Here is a 6,195-nt window from a genome sequence, read left to right as displayed (position 1 = left end):
CCCCCCATTACACCCCAATATACCCCCCCCCCCCATCACCCCATATACACCCATCACACCACTAAATAACCCCATACACCCCCCCCCCCCCAATATACCCCCCATTACATCACTAAATCATCCCATATACACCCCAATATACCTATAACACCACTAAATCCCCCCAATATACCCCATTACACCCCAATATACACCCCCATACAAGCCCCCCCCACCCCAATATACCCATCACACCACTAAATCACCCCATACCGCCCTCCCACTACACCCCAATATACCCCCCCATACAAGCCCCCCCCACCCCAATATACCCCCCCCCCCATTACACCCAAAAGATAGATATCCCACCCCAAATACCTGAATATACCCCATTACACTCCAAAATGCCCCTATTAAACACCAATATACCCCCAAATACCATATTACACCCCACAGATAGATATCCCAGACAAACACCCCAATATACCCCTAAATGACCCCAATACACCCCAAATTACCCCCAAATGTCCCTTTTAAACCCCAATATACCCCCCACAGATAGATATCCCACCCATACAAACACCCCAATATGCCCCCATTACACCCCATACAGAGATACCTCACACAAAAGTATTTACACCCCAATAATGTCCCCCCCCCCCCATACATTCCGCCACACCCTCCAGTCACTGATCCCCCCGGTGTGAGGTGGCCGGTCCTCCCCGGTAGGTGTCACTCACCGTGGTCCTGGTTGAAGCCGGCGTACAGCAGGCCATTGCCGTGCGGGTTGGAGGGCAGCAGGTTCATGGTGTGCAGGGCCCGGGTACAGCCGGTTACCTCATCACCGGGAACCCTCCCCCCTCCTTCTCCTGACAGAACTCCGATCACTTCCGGCTTCCTCCACCCTCCCTGCATCACGTGACCTGGAAAAGAACGTCACGCTGGCACGCCCCCTCACCCTGTCATGTGACTTGTACAGGAACGCAGCGTCTGGGCACGCCCCCCTCTAATCACATGACCCGCCTAGTCTGAGATGGCCGAGTGGACACACCCCCTTTTCCTATCATGTGACAGACAGGACAAAGAAACCCGCCCACAACACCCTTCCGTCACATGACCCGGCCAGGCTGAGAGCGCCGAGCTATCGATCAGTCCAAAGAGGAGAAGAGGAGAGGGGAGAGGGTCATTCCACCTCCTCTACCCTTCAAACTGCTGTATTTGTACATTTTAAAAGCCAATAATAAGGAATAATAGTGCTAATAAAGCCCTTGTGGAATTAACCTTTGTTTTTGGTTAATTCTCCTTTAAGGGGGTGTGGCAAGGGGCACGTCCTATGCCTGCATACGTTTGCTGGTAGGTGTCCCTCATTCCCATCTCAGATTGTTGGGAGGTGTGGTGATCATCCTTCACTCACTGACAGGGGACCCCGGATCTTCACTGGCTGCATGCTTCTTCCCAGTCCCAGACATTCCAACCTCCAAAGACTAATTTCAGGGAGGTGGAGCTCCATTCCGCACACGCCCATCACACCCGCCCACCACACACGCCTATCGCACCCGCCCACCACACACGCCTACTACACACACATGCCCACCACACACGCCCATCGCACCCGCCCACCACACACGCCTATTGCACCCCCCCACCAAACACACACACCTACTACACACACATGCCCATCACACCCGTCCACCACACCCGCCTATGGCTCACGCCCACCACACGCGTCCATCACACCCGCCCATCACACCCGCCCACCACACCTGCCTATCTCATCCGCCCACCACACCCACCTATCGCACCCACCCACCAAACACACACCCACTACACACACACGTCCATCACACCCGCCTATCTCATCCGCCCACCACACACGCCCACCACACCCACCTATCACACCCGCCCACCAAACACACACCCATGCCCATCACATACGTCCATCACACCCGTCCACCACACCCGCCTATCTCATCCGCCCACCACACACACACATGCCCATTACACACACACGCCCATCAAACACACTTCCATCACACCCGTCTACCACACACGCCCATCACACCCGCCCACCACACACACTACCATGGAAGGATCACAGTTAATAAAGGGGTCCCTGGATGGATCATGGTGTATAAAGAGGTCCCTGGAAAGATCAGTGTATAAAGAGGTCCCTGGAAGGATCACAGTGTATAAAGAGGTCCCTGGAAAGATCACAGTGTATAAAGGGGTCCCTGGAAGGATCACAGTGTATAAAGGGGTCCCTGGAAAGATCAGTGTATAAAGAGGTCCCTGGAAAGATCAGTGTATAAAGGGGTCCCTGGAAGGATCACAGTGTATAAAGGGGTCCCTGGAAAGATCAGTGTATAAAGAGGTCCCTGGAAAGATCAGTGTATAAAGAGGTCCCTGGAAAGATCAGTGTATAAAGGGGTCCCTGGAAGGATCACAGTGTATAAAGGGGTCCCTGGAAGGATCAGTGTATAAAGAGGTCCCTGGAAGGATCACAGTGTATAAAGGGGTTCCTGGAAGGATCAGTGTATAAAGAGGCCCCTGGAAGGATCACGTGTATAAAGGGGTCACTGGAAGGATCACAGTGTATAAAGGGGTCCCTGGAAGGATCACAGTGTATAAAGGGGTTCCTGGAAGGATCAGTGTATAAAGAGGCCCCTGGAAGGATCACGTGTATAAAGGGGTCCCTGGATGGATCACAGTGTATAAAGAGATCCCTGGAAAGATCAGTGTATAAAGAGGTCCCTGGAAGGATCACGCGTATAAAGGGGTCATTGGAAGGATCACGTGTATAAAGGGGTCACTGGAAGGATCAGTGTATAAAGGGGTCCCTGGAAGGATCACATGTATAAAGGGGTCCCTGGAAGGATCACAGTGTATAAAGAGGTCCCTGGAAGGATCACAGTGTATAAAGGGGTCCCTGGAAGGATCAGTGTATAAAGGGGTCCCTGGAAGGATCACGCGTATAAAGGGGTCATTGGAAGGATCACGTGTATAAAGGGGTCCCTGGAAGGATCACAGTGTATAAAGGGGTCACTGGAAGGATCACGTGTATAAAGGGGTCACTGGAAGGATCAGTGTATAAAGGGGTCCCTGGAAGGATCACATGTATAAAGGGGTCCCTGGAAGGATCACAGTGTATAAAGAGGTCCCTGGAAGGATCACAGTGTATAAAGAGGTCCCTGGAAGGATCACAGTGTATAAAGCAGTACCTTCCAGGACTCAACCTCTTTGGAGGACCATGGCAATGCCTGTTCTGAGGGGAACCCGTCCTGTTATACCGCTGGGTGGTCTCGGCCCCCCGCGCTGCAGATCAGTTTCAGGGTCTTGGCGATCTTCTTATATCCTCGGCCATCTTTATGTAGAGACACAATTCTTTATATCAGATCCTCAGAGAGATCTTTGCCATGAGGGGCCATGTTGTCCTTCCAGTGACCAGTATGAGAGAGTGAGAGCGATAACACCAAATTTATCACACCTGAGACCTTGTAACACTAACCAGTCACATGACACTGGGGAGGGGAAAATGGCTAATTGGGTCCAATTTGGACATTTTCACTTAGGGGGTGTCCTTACTATTGTTGCCAGCGGTTTAGACATGAATGGCTGTGTGTTGAGTTATTTGTTATACAAGCTGTACACTCCTCCCCCCCTCTGTACCCCCCCCCCCCCCCCATGTACACTCACTACACAACATTGTAGATACAAAGTGTCATTTCTTCAGTGTTGTCACATGAAAAGATACAAGAAATGTGACTGAGGGGTGTACTTACTTATGTCAGATACTGTATATATCATACAGATGTGCCACTTCACTGGCAGGTTTATGGCGCCCCCTTGGCATGTAGTTTTAAAAGAAATGGGCATTTAATGTTACTCTTTACGCTTTATTAAAATCACCGCTTCCCGACAAGCTGAACATTATTTTGTTTAGCGTTGGTACATGTCCCGCATGGCAGTGCCCAGCCCCCCCCCCCCCCCCCCCCCCCCCCCCCCCCCATATCTGTTTGACAACCCGTTGCCTAGAAAATGGCCATAACCGATTTATAAGATCCCCTCCTATTGTAATCAAACAAGCCCCCCCCCCCCCCCCCCCCCCCGTATCAAATAATTGACCTCCACTGTTAGAGATGGCGATAGTTGCACCATCTCCGGCTGGCGGGTGATTGAGGCTGGAAAGTTCCATTAGATGATTAGAAGTGGAATTGTCGCAGTCAGCGCGACATCCAGGACCGCCTGACTTTTCGTGCAGCAACTGTTTCCCACGCACGCAGGAATGTGGCCGACAAGCGGGAAGGCAGCAGCATCCTGGAAATTTCCATGGCAACAGCTGCGAGCAAAAGAAAACCCAACAGATCCGCACAATAAAAGGGGGTCCTGCGATTAACCGGATCACAATGGCTTGTCCAGCTGGGCGGGGGGGGGGGGGGGGTCAAAGAAATTAAAAAGGGGGAAAAAAAAAGGAGCGGAAGAAACTGTGATAAACTGCATCACAATAGCTTGTCCAGCAGGGGGCGCAATCAAAAATAAATAAAAAAGGAAGGAAGGACCAGGATAATTGAGAGCTGGCGGAAGAAACACAAATACATGAGATTTCTTTAAAAAAAAAAAAAAAATTAAATTAAAATTTTTTTTTTTACATTTGAAAAATCACCAAAAAAAAAAAATTATCAATTTTATTTTTACATTTAAAATCAGCATTTTAAATAATAATACAAAATAAATAAATAAATAAATAATGTCCCTTCCAAGCTCAGGGGAAGTGAATGAGCCACCTTAGATTTGTGCACAATTGTAAAAAAAAAAAAAAAGAATTGCACAGCCGATCATCCTAGGTGATCATCTCTGAGCGAAAGGATAAATATCAGATGTTCTCAGGCTATAGTCTCACAAATACCGCACTATGGCCACTAGATGGCGCTGAGTGTTATGGGAAAAGAAGTATGATCTTCAGGTTGGTTGCAGGGATGTTCACGCTCCCAGTGTCCCGTCGAGAAATGCCCGCCCGGAACTGCGCCTGCGCAATACAGAGCCGCCGAACATCGGAATTTACGATCAGCTGTAGACGGCGCCTGCGCACAATAGCCTACATTGTGCCGCACGCTCCCGATGCTCGTGCACGTCTGCAAGGGGGCGGATTTCTTCATGATGGGTGGGCGCGCAGTGTGAGGGGCGGATGCCTACAGAAGGGGGCGTATTATGTAATGATGGGCGGTGCTATTGCTCGTGTTAGCACGCTCAGTAGGCCCTGCAAACCCGCCCCTCAGTTGGCCTAACACGCCCCAAAAACACGTGCAGGAAGAACAGCAGAGATATATTTGTTTAGGAGACGTGAAAAGTTCCGCCACCATCTTAACAGCACTGCCCATCATTACAAAATACGCCCCCTTCTGTACGCATCCGGCCCTCACACGCGCCCATCATGAAGAAATCCGCCCCCTTGCAGACCTGCACGTGCATCGGGAGCGTGTGGCACAATGTCGCCTATTTGCGCAGGCGCAGTTCTACAGACCGTAAATTACGATGTTCGGAGGCTTTCGGCGACTCCGTACTGCGCATGCGTATTACCGGGCGGGCATTTCTTGTCGGAACACCGGCAACCAATGACTGCGGAGGGGGGGATGTGGCACTGTACACTGGCGACCTGATGGTCCGGACAGGAGCGTAGCTCGGTCTGTGTTTGGACCACGGGGCCGCCACGTAATGACAGCTGGTTTAGATGTTCATTGGCCAGCTTGAGACGGGACTGTACTTGTGTCTTCTTGAGGGGGGGGGCCTTGCAGGGGCTGCAGGATTTCAATCCATGGCGGTGTATTGTGTTACCAATGGTGTGTTTGGTGACTGGGGTCCCAACTGAGATCCTTCACAAGCTCCTCCCATGTAGTTCTGGGCGGATCCCTCACTTTTCTCATGGCCATCCTCACCCCTGGGGAGAGAAGACTGAGGAAATGCTTCCTCCTACCTGCAGCAGACTGATGATATCTCTTGGCCTAGGCAAAGTCACTGGCTGGAGTTCAAAGAGGGTTTTTCACATGACAAAATGTGGGAAATTTCATGGGGTATGAATACTTTTTCAAGGCACTGTATATAGAGGGGTATGAATACTTTTCCCAGGCTCTGTGTATAGAGGGGTGTGAATACTTTTTCCAGTCTCTGTATATAGAGGGGTATGAATACTTTTTCCAGGCTCCATATATAGAGGGGTATGAA

The sequence above is a fragment of the Rana temporaria genome, chromosome 12 (genome assembly GCF_905171775.1).
Source record: "Rana temporaria chromosome 12, aRanTem1.1, whole genome shotgun sequence".
Classification (NCBI taxonomy): domain Eukaryota; kingdom Metazoa; phylum Chordata; class Amphibia; order Anura; family Ranidae; genus Rana; species Rana temporaria.
The sequence above is the reverse complement of the archived record's forward strand: the minus strand, read 5'-3'. Positions refer to the sequence as shown.